The 13,971-nt window shown below is 39.8% G+C and overlaps 1 protein-coding gene across 3 annotated transcripts in view; it reads left to right on the top strand.

The window, feature by feature from the left end:
• LOC137194596 (integrin beta-1-like) overlaps nucleotides 1-13,971 on the top strand; it is a 31,305-nt gene that overhangs the window by 449 nt on the left and 16,885 nt on the right. The gene's annotated exons all lie outside the window — the stretch shown is intronic.

Genomic DNA, 13,971 nt, shown 5'->3' with positions numbered 1-13,971 from the left:
TGAATACACAATGTAAACGACAAAAGGGGAGAAGGAAGGAATGCTTGTCTTCAGGGGAAAAACTTTGGGTGTGGATTAACGTTAACTAACGGTCGCAAGACAGTTTCATTTGTTTTACTCATAGAGCGTATTGTGCGGTTTTCTAGAAACTTGACATGTGAAAATGTTGGTTTATTTTCAGTCTACACCTCAAGTCTGTCTCTCAATATATTTTAATTTGGGCTTTGTACAGAAAGTAGGCCACTGAGTCGCTTCATGACCAAAGAGGGCAGTAGGGGTGGTTAAAATTGTGTGATTCATTACTGGTAAAACAGTTAGTCATCATGTTGACCCTCAGTCTGAAGGCAAAACTAATGAGGAGACTTTTACAGACCTTACTTGTTAAAAACTTGGGGCACATATATAATATTTAAACAGACACACATCTCTCTGTGGCTTTCAATAGTGATTTTGTGGTGACTTTTCTTCCTAACAGTGCTTTTGTTATCTACTTTAACATAAATAGTATATTCCTGTGGTCCTACATCCCTAAATGACACATTTACAGACATACTAGTCAGTAATTAATGCTGCAGGATTTATTTGGAATATCTTTTAACATATAAATGGCTAGCTGCTTCATTTTCTGAAGTTTTACTGTCATATGTTTCTCTTTCAAGATAATTTCTGTATTTTTCTTTTAGTGAAAAGCTTTTAAATTGTGGAGACATGTTGAATAGTGCATCAACTTAACTAGACAGGAAAATGAGCACTTTGTTGGTGTCCACAGGGTTGCTTTTTTAACTCTGAATTGGTTAAAATAATGAGTAATGGTTTCAAAATTGGTTTGGATTTCTTTCTCTCCCTTCCTGGAAAGTGAAGATTGTATTTCCAAGCATTTGGATCCATTTGTCCAACCAGACTTTTGTCAAAAAGTCTTAGCAGCTGTCTTTAACATTAGCGGTTGTAATTGTAGTACATTCAATTTATAACATAATACTTTTTTACTAAAACAAACAAGAAGAACAAAACCAAATTACATCCGTTTGTAAACCAAAACATTCAAGCACAGTTCGACTTGTAAAGAATATCCCACAGCTGGACCCCAGACCGGTCGAACTCTGTTACGTGCCACATAAACTGTGGTTGAGGATACAGAAAGACTAAGACGCCTTTAGAGCAGCAGGCCAGATTGGTTAACCAGAATCTACAGTCTCTTGTTCAGCCGTGCTCACGTTGATTCACGACTGTTGACTGTGCAGTATGTATGTTAGACAAGATTGGTCTTGCCTGCCTCATTCACTTCCAGTAAAGGAATTATAGCCTGAGGGGTTGTTTTTTTTTTCTTTTCCCCCTTCTCCATAGTGAATCTCAGGCAGAAGCTTGAGTTAAAGTAGTAATATGTGCTCACCAAGTTCTTGCTGCAAGACCTACTTTAGTGACATGGGAATAAAATGCCTTGACTTAATTACTAGCCTGGTTTGGCTTATAGACAGCATCGTAATGACATAGCAACGGTGCCGTATCGAGGTGTGAACACATATGTCTTTGATCTCGTACAGAGTGTACAGATCACATGGATGCAGATAATATATACCAGGCTTGGTAATTGTAGACATGAGAGGAGAACACGTCTGAGGACTGGAGCTGGCTCCCCTGTAGATCACTGAGTCACTTCCCTTAGTTACATTGTTGTGACATATAAACACAGTGAGCAGTGCTCGGGTAGGAGTCAGGAGTGTCCAGGGCGGTAGGAAGGGTCATTCGGCATTACTCAACACCGAGCCCTTAACCTTACTTGTCAGATATGAGTCATGGATGACGGGCCATTCAGCGACTGCCAGACAGGGATTATGTTTGAAGATATATGATCCTGAGTCAATCATTGTCCCTGTGTGTCTCCATCCCTTATATCAAAGCGGGACGTTGTAATAATAAAATGTGGGAAGTTCTTCGCAGCAGGATAGTGTGGAACTACTTGAGAAGAAGTGGCAGGAAGCATGAGATGCATGAAAACACACAGATTTAGCAACAGAATATAGCCGGTGTTGGGTTTTGCTCTTCAGGAAAGGTCCTATTTACAAATAAGTTCAGTTGTTAGGAATGAAGAATCAGGCTGTGAAATTTTCATGAAAATGTCTAGGACTGCAACAAACAACTATTTTTGTTCCTGATTATTCTGTTGATTATTTTCGATATTAATTGATAAATTGTTTGGTTCATAAAATGTCAGAAAATAGTAAAAAAATCACTGTTTCCCAAAGCCCAAGTGATGTCATCAAATGTGTTTTTTCCTGACCAACAGTCCACAATCCAAAGAAATTTATTTGACTATATAGAGGACTAAATAAACCAGAAAATATTCACATTTGAGAAGCTGGAATTTGGACATTTCTTATAATAATTTCTTTCTTTTTTTAAGGATATGGCTGTAAGGCAAACGCCACTATACATGTTCCATAATATTGTTCTGTTTACAGAACTTCACTAGCTTCCTGTGCTGCATATCGCAACCTCTTGACTTTGTACTGAAGCTGTTTGAAATATTTACATTGTCTGGGTCAGAGTCTGATCAATATGACGAGTATGAATATACATCTGATGCACGAGATGTGCATTCCTGCGCGTGTGCAGTGGCGTCTGCCTTACCCAGAACAACCGTCCAGAGACTGAAAACGTGATCGCTGTTATTAGTCTTTGGAGCCGTTTCTAAACAAACTAATGTGCCCAAACTTTCCGCAATGATGTCATCCAGTACCGCAGTGGCTCCCTGACATGTTTTTAATAGTTTGTGGAGAACAACAGTGGTCCACAGTACAGTGGAATAAGATATATCCAGCTTTGGACACACACACAATACTTGTAAGTAGGATCAGTTCATTGTTGGTTTGGATCTGCACATGTAATAAAATATAGAAAGTCACCAGCCATATCCCCGAAGAGAGACCAGAGTACAAGAAAACATGCATGAAAATGACAAAAAAGATGGAAAACAAGAGATTTATGAATCAGAATATCAAAATAAATGACCTAAAATCAGTTTTTGATTCAGTTACATAGAAAAGACACGGTAAAATAAATAGTTTAAAACAACCAAAGTGAACAGGAGATCTAATTCCAAAGTCCTTTGTCATTTATAGGGTGCATACTGATGAAATCCAGCTTCAGTGAGTTCTGACTTAATGCAAACAAACCAGTCTTACAGTTTTAGAAAGCAAGCAGAGGGGAAGGTCTCATTTTCAGGGCCAAGACTGTCATCAAACTCAGTCAACATCTAACTGACCGAGTGAACTCTGGGTTCAAGTTAGCGAGAAATGGAAATTTCAGTTAGGTACTTTTTCCACAGTATGGTATGGCGCTCGTTAAGATGGAATGCGTTATCTCATCTCTCCGACGAGGGTGGGGAGTTTGAGATCCTCTCCTTATGACAGATAAACCCCTAACAGGGCCAGTTTCCTCTGCAAGGGTAAAAAAAATATTACAGCAGTCATGATTTAACTCTTATCGGAATCAGTTCGCTGTATCTGCTGAGTCCGTAACATAGATAAGAGTTTGATTTGTTTGATTTCAACATGGATCTCAGACTTTACCACATGTGTTAAACGTATGTATTCATGTGTATGTCAGAATTATGACATAAGTCAACTTAAGTTCTTGCTTTGCTTTTTGTCACTGAAAGGTTTGGGCTATGTGGTTTTGATACTGTCACTCTTTTTTTTTTTTTTTTTTTTTTTTTTTTAGCCTATTGTTAGTATCGAAACTAGGGATGTGACCGTTAGACGGTTAACCACAGAATATTTTCGACAGGGTATACATGTCGGTCTATAGGTTAATTTGCATGCACACTCCACTAACAGCTGAACTACGTGTTCACAACATCTATTCTTTTTAAGTGGATTAAGTACTGATGTAAAACCAACTTCTACAGAGTGTTGCACTGTGGGTTCTTTGTAGCATTAATGTTGCTAGGTTAGCAAGTGTCTTTAAGTCTGTTTATAGTGGTAGGTGTTTTTCTGCCACAGAGGAAATTCATGATGAGTGAAAACAAGTCCAAAGCGTCGTCCCACATCTCCACTGCAGAAACAGAATATGTCAAGCTGCCTAATACAACTGACAAAGATGATTGGGGGGGGGCTCCTCGTCTTATAATCAGGGCTGCCTTGTATACGTATTATTATTCATATTCGTACCTTGAGTCCGAGTACATTATGCCATTGAGAGCTACTGTGACTTAACACATTGAAAAACACTATTAGGAGAAGAAGGATGAGCTAAAAGTCAAGTTAAGCAGGGCAGACTAGCTAGCTCTGACCACCGACTGCTGGACAGCTCTAACCAATGAAAGCTACATCACACAACTTTTCTTAAAAATTAACCAGTTCGTTATCGGTTAACGGGTGTCAGTCTGTTGAAAGCAAAATAAATCAAAACTGACATCCTTAATAGAAACTAGCACCCTAATGATTAATTGATAACTGATTTATCACCCTTAATAAGCAAGGTTGCAACAAATATAAATGTTTGCTTTCATTTTAAAGCTAAATATAATCATTTAAAGCTTTTCCTTTATAGTCAGCCGGATGTCTAAAATGTAAAATGTGAATTTCAAGTCAAAACACTTCTTTCTACTCCCCTGTCTGATCTCAAAAACATGGATCAAGAGCCAGACTTCACCTGTTAAATCTCATCTCTCTGGACAGCACTGGATAAAGGAGGCCACTCTTTTAAATGTGGGTTTGGTTTCCTTCAAACATGCTGTTTGCAGTCAGAAGCGAGGAGTTCTTCCTGATCCTTCAACAGCCTGTTATGGAGAAAAGTGGTGCCTGGGTGTGGTTTAATTAAGGAAATGGATGCAGAGTCGTGCTGAGTTGTTTGGGGACCTAAGGGACTGAGAGTGGTCTGTGACTTTCAGCAGCAGGTGGGGCATGCTGGCTGACCGGGTGGCAAACAGAGCTGGGGGTGGGGGATGGGCACCCAACTCATTTTGTGGACTACTAAATGACTCACCCAGCATGAACAATGCTGACTTGTGTTAAACACTACCTTTCACTTTGCATGTTTTTCATAGATTTCCTAGCTTTTAGTGCACTAGAACACACTAAATGACTGATCCGGGGCACACTATGCCGTTAGATCTTAAGACCCAAACATGGAGACGATCAGGTTTACATCAGTAACTGAATTATACGTAGCTTTGGCACAGTCCAGTCACAACAAACAACAGTGTAAACAGTTAGAGAGGGAGAACAAAGAGAGTGGACACAAGTAAAGTAAAAGGAAAGCAAATTAAAAGTGGTACAGTTTGAGGAGGTGTGGAAGAGCAATTTCACACCTATACAGGAAATGAATTTCAGTACCAATACCTCAACATCACATTTTACAATACCTTGCTTTGAAGAATACTTTATACAAAAACCATTATGCATTTAACACATGAAAATACTTGTCAAATGTTAAATGGCAAAAACACTATTTGAATATGGAAATCAAAGAATGATGTAATAAGACCAGACATTTGATGCCAGCATTTGGTCCAGTTTTCCACATTCAGTCATATTATAAAAAGTATTAAGGTTCAGTATACAGCCAGCCCTATGTGCAGCTGTCTAATCTCACAAAATCCAATTTCTAAAATCACATTTTAGATATATTAGTGAAAGGACAGATGTAAACATGGCCCTTTATGGACTTATCATGCTTTTAATCAACGCTGAATAGAATTTTTAACTTTCTAGTTCTAGATATTTACATGTATCCAAGACTAGTTCTGAAATGATTAGTAAAATAATCGATTGGTTGATTGACCGAAAATGAATCACCAACAATTTTGATGATTTGTTGATCATTTAATTCAGTTATCAGGCAAAAGATGCCTTGTAGACATTTGCTGGTTCCAGCTTGTCAAGTTTGGCTGGTTTTGGTAAATTTTGAGTAAACAAGGCATTTGAAGACGTTACGTTGAGATTAATCCTAAATGTAATTGATGTTTATTGAAGCCCGATTAAGCCTTGCCATGGTGGATATGTTAAGGCAATAAAACAGTGAATTGGCATTGTTGGTGCTATGTAGCTTGCTGAACAAAGCAAGGCACTAACACTGTGATGAGTGCGACTCGTTTGTGTTTTATTGCATAAAAATATGTGCATAATGAAGTTTGAACACAGGAAAAATAAAACTCGGTGTGTTTCGGATTGTTCCTTAACCAGAATGTATCAAAGACTTATTGTGCAGAGATCCTCTTTTTTACCACACAACAATCCGCATAGAACACAAAACAAAAGAATCATGTAGTAATAAAAAAGAAAAACAAAGCCCAATAAATCATGAATATTTGTGGGAATATGTAGTATCAGTCGTGAATGTAATTTGCAGTTGGTTTTTGGGGCTTGTGTGGGATATTGTGCAAATGATACACTGGATTTAAGGAACAACATGCTATTTCACAGTTATGTGGCAGTCAATTGATGTGTGTTTCTCTTTTTTCATGAGAAAAACGTTTAGTGCTGCACAGTGTGGTGAACCACCAATCGCATGATACAGAGAACCACTGAGAAACCAACTGAAGTTGTGGTAGCTTTTGCAATCTGCTGAAGATGGTTTAGTCCAGTTCAGTTTGTCCGATGCATGCACATTAGTTGTGTTTTGTTTTTTACCTAAACAGATGATGGCTAATGCTTAGATTATTTCACAATTGGTACACATGATTTCTTTTCGATTTTTCTTTTTTGCAGTCAAGAATGTAGTGAATTGTGAAACTTGCTTGTTTTCACACTGGTAAATATTTAACCTTTTTAACTGATGATTCGGCTACCAGACACCTTGAAATAATCACATTTGTTTGGACACGTCTGTATTTGTTTTTACCAGTGTGCAGTGGAGGAAGTCTTGCATCAGCAAGACATATTCAACAGGAAACGTTTTCTGTACTTGCTGTCTCTATGAAAATGTTAGTCGGGGGTGGAGGTTCAGAATAGTCACATTTTAATGACATGTAATTTTTGACTGTGTTTTAATGTTTTGTAAGTTGTCATGTTGGCATTCAAAAAAGTTAAAAAATATAACTTTGCCGATCTGTACGGATCATGGATCAATTATGTTCCGTTACAACAGCAAATAGATTATAAAGTTAGCCGTGTGCAGATACATTATTAGGCCTATTTGTTGAACTGTGGTCACCCACAGTCTAAACATGCACGAATTGCATGCATGAATTACTAACCATTCACAGATGTGCTTTGCTCCACCTTTCCACCTTTCCACAACATCAGGCTTGTCTGTTTAAAGTCATACGAACTCCAGTAACAAGTCACCGTGGGGTCAGGAGATAGACAGATAAATTGCACCGCCTGTAAACATATTTAGCTTTTAATCAGATAATACACTTCCTGTACTTGAATAACAGCAACATACTAGCCCAAAGACTAAGGAAGTCTCATTACCCGACCACTCCCCGGCTATGGACAATTTTGTGGTTTTATTAAATTTAACAATATATAATATAATATATATTATATAATATAAGTAAGTAATATTAGTAGTAATGTTAGAGAGTGGCCCTATCAAGCTCTCCCCAGCAGGAAACAGGAAGTCTGCCCCAGACTTGACTTTTGCAGCGCACCGCTGCTGCAAAATTATGAGCGCCGCTGCTAAAATTTCAGATGATCATTAATATCAACGGGCTACTAATGATTTTCACTAGCACACTGTGCGAGCACAATAACACCCTACGTTATTGTGGATTTTCTTTGGTCATCCTCCTTCTCTTCGTTCTTTAAAGGACATCTACGTGAAAGGTACAAGAGTAGCATAGCTCCGTTAAGGAATAAGGCAGTGCGTGTGTGTGTAAATGTGCGTGTGTAGTTGTGCGAGCGGCAGAAACATGACGTGAACACGAGCGGAGCAGAGGAAACGTTTAGCATTAAGTTGTCAATGTGGCAGTAAATGTACAGTACAGGCTGTGTGTCAGTTACTAAATGCAGCAGCTCCTCAAGACAAAGAAAATACTCACCTATCGAAGGGGCTTAGCCCCGAAGTTAGCAACAACACTACAAAGCAGTCAACCTTGGGGAAACACTGCTTAGTGAGTTCCCCTAGTTAATTACAGTCAGTCAAGCAATCTTACACCATCAGTGAACAAAGGAGGAAACATGTCTGCATAGAATGAGTCAAAGCCCTCTTGTTGACCTCCTGTTTCTTAGTGTCACTGAAACTGTCTCTGACTGGGGAAAATCACAGCTCTGGTTTAGGTGAAGGAATAATCCTTTTTCTTTGGATATGGCTTTGCACCCAGTGGATCATAAGGGTGACATGATCATTTTTGAGGGCTTTCTTTTGAGGAAACATCCATATATCCCCAGTGATATAAATGTGGTAGATAAGTTATTAGAAACAACCCAAAAGATTCCTCAGTAGAAGTTGATTAGTGGAAAATAGCCCGATAACTCTCTGTCCAATCACAGTCATTGATGCAAACAACCAAAGATACGGATAAATTCCACCTCGGCATTATGAACTTTACACTAATGTGCAGACTAGGTATTTTGTTTACTGGGTAAAATGTTTGTCCAGCTAGTGATTATGAAAATAACTTCAACCTGGTGTCTGAATGGGGGTGGATTTTTTCTTACACACCCCACCTTGTGGCGTTTGTTTTTACTTGTCTTTACAACTTTTGTTTCTTATATTTCAACATGCTACTTTGATAAATGGAGCAAATGTACATACCCAGGCACATGCAAACTGTTAAAACCTACTAAACTAAAACACTTTGAACAAAAACTGAACATTATAACCTTCATTAAGACAGGATTAAGATGGATTTTATTGCAGGGCTATTGTTGTAGTGAATTTAACATTAATTGTAGCTAATAAACTGGCAACTGAGTGCATATGCATATATCAGTTTATGTCCTCATATAGTAAAGTTTCTGGAAATTCAATTTAAGATCCTTTACAAACAAAATAACAAGATGCTGATGTCTGTTTTTGGCTAATCCTGTGACTCAAATACCTTAAACATTAAGAAATCAAAGTACTGCATCACATAAATGTACATATCCATACAGCAGCCCTGCTCATAATGTGCAACATTGCCAATAATGGCATATCAAACCCATAAATATTAAAGAGATAGTTATCTCAGTATTGTATTGAAAAACCCCTGAGGGTTGACAAATTTCCATATCTTAGGATTTCTCATATTGCGTAATCATTATTCTGAATCATCATTCTTGCACATTCTTGATTCATACTGGTTGTTACTGAAGTTGCACTTTGTCAATAATGTGGATACTTAAGGCCCTCAAACATCCTCTCCCAAACTGTCCATCAGATTCGATGTTCCGCTTGCTCTCTGACCGCTGCCTCTCCATCACGACAGAAACGTCACCGAAGGAATGCCACTGTCAAGTAGGCGGAGATGTCAGACAGGGAGTCGATTCTTTTGCGAGACAAACTAGATGTGTGAGCCGAGAAATGCTCTCTGTGAATTTACATCAGAGAAAGCGTGACATCCGTCGTCCCTGAGGCGTAGTTAGAGACTGCAGATTGAATCAGAACACCTCTGACCTGTCTGAACCTGATGGCAGGCAGTGGACCATAATGAGGAGCGCTGCGGAGGATTGAGTTTCAGTTGGCTCTTTCCAGCGGCTGTTGGGAGAAACTCTCGATAAAACATTCGTCTGGCCCCGTGAATGACCCCTACTGCTCGTGTGTAGAGCTGGGCTATGCTCTGGATTGAGTTGTTCACTGCTTTTGAGGAAAGTGAATCACACGTTTCCACACGTTTTGATTTACTATCTTGCACAAACATCTTGCCTGTGACCATACGTAAAACCAGAATTTGGGGAAAAAGCATCAATCTCTGTTTTCTGACTTACTGGGGAAAACATGGTCTCTCTTAAGCCCAGAACACTCTACATTGTATAAAGCCAGATTTTAAAACATTAACCTTCCTTTTTTGACACTTGCAAGAGCATGTACATGTACTCTGCTTTGTTTATTACAGTCTCACACATCCATACTTGAGAAATGCCAGACAAAATCACTGTCCTGGTTACTGTACTTGTATAGGAAAGGGCCGAGCAGCCCACGGCTATTATTAACAGTGGTGTAATTGTAAATGAAAAATCGTGACACTGACATCGAGCACCACAAACACAGCATTTGCCGCCTCTGTCCTCTGTAGCCTGACCATACAAAGTCATGATTCGACACAGTTTACTCCTGTTACTGTAAATATTAGGCTCTCGGGTCTGTCATCTCGACTACTCATAGGCCATAGTTTCTGCTTGACGATAGGGAGAGTAAGAGGGGGTCAGGTACTGTGAGCAAGACCTTGTGTGAATTTGAAAACATGGTGACGACTCAGCGGTTCCTTTTTTGTTCACGATTTAATACTGAGGTCATCTGCCACTTAGAGTCATTTGGCCATCAGGTTTGTTTCCCATAACTGATTCACCCCCCCCCCCCCCCCCTCCCCCCCCAAACAAGCCAGGAAGTGACATGGCCTCACATGTGTAGTCAACTGATTTCCCCAACTGATATGTGGGACAGTTATAGTAGCTTCATGTGTTTCATGGTTTGGGTTAAAAACAGAACATTAACGAGATGCAGCTGATACATGCTGCTGTACTTATCTGTTCAGGAGTTGTACGAATGCAGATTTCTGGCAATAATTAACCAGAACTGCAACGACGGTCTGATTAATTGATGAGAATACAACTATTTTGATTATGAATGACTCATTTTAGTCATTTTTCCAAGCAAAAATGCTGGGTCCATCTTCCCAAATGTGAAGGTTTGACGCATGTCTTTGTACCGTCCTCTTATAAAGGAACGGCAGTTTGCTACATCTAGCTCCTTGTAGGATTTTTGTAAAAGTTCTTGGAACAAAACTTGAGCTTGTTAGCTTGCAGACAGAAGAGGAAATTTGCTCATAAACTGTCAGGATAATTGTACATGTGATGAGGGAACATTTAACTGTCTTTTAGGTCATTTCAAAAGATGCCAGACTCTCTTACGTTAGTTAGACCTATCTCACTAGGCTCTTTGAGGAGGCACTTAGTGGTTGAGTGAACAACCCAGACACACTACTTTTACTGGAAGACCTCATTCAATGCATAAAAGGGGCCATTGATTAGAGTTGCAAAGTTATGTGTTCAACACTGACGAGTAGGTACATTTGTTACCCAAGGCTAACTGACTGAGATGGTTTCTTTGACCTCTTTCTTCCTGCCGAATTTACCACATACCAACTGTCCTCTTTTTTTTATCATGTTGAACAGAGGAGCAGTTTTACCACAGTCTGTTTATGGATTTCGGCCTCTTCACACTATCTGCTTGAAGTTGCTATCAGCTCTTATCAGCTGTGACGTTGGCAGGGTGGAACCGACTATAATGTCCCGCCATTCAGCTACCCCTGTCGATTTGCTCTCAGCTGTTCCTCATGCTTTGAAGTCGAAAAGGCAGTGAGAATTCACATAAGCCACATTCATGAAAGTCACTACTCATAGACGGATAAAGGAAGATTTTTTTTAATTTTGAGATGGTCAAAATGTAGGTTAGGCTCAACTTTTAACGGAGACTATTTCATTCGGGCACAAATATAAAAGCAAGCCTCAAAATAATCATCCCTCAAGATGATTACCAGAAATGCCTCTCTAGTGCCGTTATGTGGCACACAGGCACCGGAGACCCTGAATGCTTTCCAATCTGTCAACTCTCTGCAATTTGCAGCCCTGTGCAGGATGAGCCCCAGCGCGGCAAACAAAGCTGGTCTTCAGGAATGTTTGGGAGGGGCCTTAATGGTGTAGAAAGTCTTTTGCAGTTGGTGTTGACTTGAATTATTAAGGGTCCTGCTGGGTATGTTGCATTTTGAACATTTTGTTCGTCTCGCCACGAGTTCTGCCTTGTGTCAGGTTTTAGTTAGTAAGTATATTTTAAAGTAGTGAAGCAGATTGACAAACAAAAATAATTTCCATCTGGTGTCTTTTGCTTTAGGCACTTGTTTGTCTGTTCTTTTTTCAAACTCACCCACAGCAGTATGATAAGTATCACCAAAGCGCTTACAAGAAACTCACTAACGTGATCGATAGACCTCATTTCACAGGATGTGGTTGTTTTGTTGATGCCTATACCCTCTGACCCACAGCACGGCATCTACAGAAGAACGTGAAGCCACCAGCTTAGCATCTGCATCACTCACAGTCACACTCACTCACCCATCCTTTTCTTGTGGGGTGTAAATTTTAACACATTTGACTTAAACGAGTGCAGTATTACACAGGGATAGTCTATTTTGGGGCAGAGCTGTTGACTTTGCTACAGTCAACACAGCCTTATTTCCTGTGTGTATCTTACTGTGGCAAATAGAAAGTTGGCCTGAGTTTCTAAGTTTGAGGATTGGGCAGACAGTCAAGGAAGTGTGTCACTGGAGTTGCGGGGAATGGCAGTGATTCAGGAGGAGGCATGAAACAGTCTGACCAAATATGGGAACACACACACACACACACACACACTTCTCTCTGTTTTCCGGTATAGATTTGTGACCATGGCTGCAGTTTTTTTTTTTCTGCATAGAACACGCTGATTAAAGTCTATTTTTAGCTCTGTTTTTGATGTTGTGGCTGGTTGGACTTTACCGGGCAGCTCAGCTCACTGCGGTAGAGCAGCATCAGAGGACTGCTTAATAAAGCCTCAGTTATTCCTTCCCAGTGTGCATTCTGCACTGTGGCGGCTTGAAATGTTGGCCATCTTGGTATTAAATCGACTGCTGCTGTTCTGTTAGAGTCATTACAAGTCTGCTGCTAGACTCATTATGAGTCACTCTGGACAAGGCTAGACACCTCAAGTGTAAAAATGACTATTCACTCCTTGACATCACTTTTTTATTATGTCTCTTCAAGCTTCTCTCTGCCGTCCTCTGTCTCTTTTGTCGAGACTTATCTGAAATGCCCTGTTGAGATAACCAACTACCTTTTTACGCAGGCCTGTAACAGCATGACAGCTTCCAAATCACAATCAGGAAGCAAGTATGAGGAATTGCGGTTTGTGGTAGTTCAGATGAACTGGCAGCTGATTCCACCTAAGTGTGGGATAATAATTCCTCCATATTTGGAATAGGCAAAAAGAGAGCTCCTCCTCCCCACTGCTGCCTAACAGTAACGGAGGTATTTCTCCTCAACGTCTGGGTAGATTCTTTGTAACGCACGGCATGATAGACGTTAGAAAGACAGTATTTTTGAATTTTTTTTTCATCGTGGTGCAGTTGTATTACACGGGGACACGAGGTGTGTTAGTCAGTGGCATCAGTAGGGAAAATGTGGATCACGGCTGCAACTGATGATTATATTTTCTATGATATGTCAGAAAATAGTGAAAAAATCCCTGTTTATAATATCTTAGAGCCCAAGATGAAGTCTTCAAATGTCTTGTTTTGTTTAATCAACAGTCCAAAATCAGAAGATATTCAGTTTACTATCATATACGATACCACAAAAAAAAGCTTAAAATCGTGGCTTTTGAGAAGCTGCAACCAGAAGATTTTTGTGAAGTGGTGCATAAAAACAAAACAAAAGCCAAACACAAGAAAAAGGCTGCAGACACAGGTGGGAAAGGGAGAGAGAGACTTGCTGAATGCAGTGAAAACAAGTGAGTGTTACCCACAATTTGAGAATTTACTTGTCGTTTGTGGTGCAGGACGTGACTGATAAGCATGCAGGCAGACACATGCAGTTTGGAGGGGGAGAGTTTAACCCAGGTTATTGTATGTAGCTACAATTTACACATGTCCTCTAAAAGCCTTACATGCAGACTATTGGTAGATGCTAGCTAGGTGGCTATGTACAGAGAAGCCTCTAGTCTCCACTCAGTTACTGCAGCATGCAACTCAGACATATTTTATCTATCTGGGCAGGTCTTGATGTACCTGGATGGGCCGCTCCAAGTAGAGCCTATTTATGGGAAATGCTGGGTTTTTATACCTTATAGAGC

Source organism: Thunnus thynnus, chromosome 12, assembly GCF_963924715.1.
Source record: "Thunnus thynnus chromosome 12, fThuThy2.1, whole genome shotgun sequence".
NCBI lineage: Eukaryota > Metazoa > Chordata > Actinopteri > Scombriformes > Scombridae > Thunnus > Thunnus thynnus.
The sequence above is the reverse complement of the archived record's forward strand: the minus strand, read 5'-3'. Positions and strand labels throughout refer to the sequence as shown.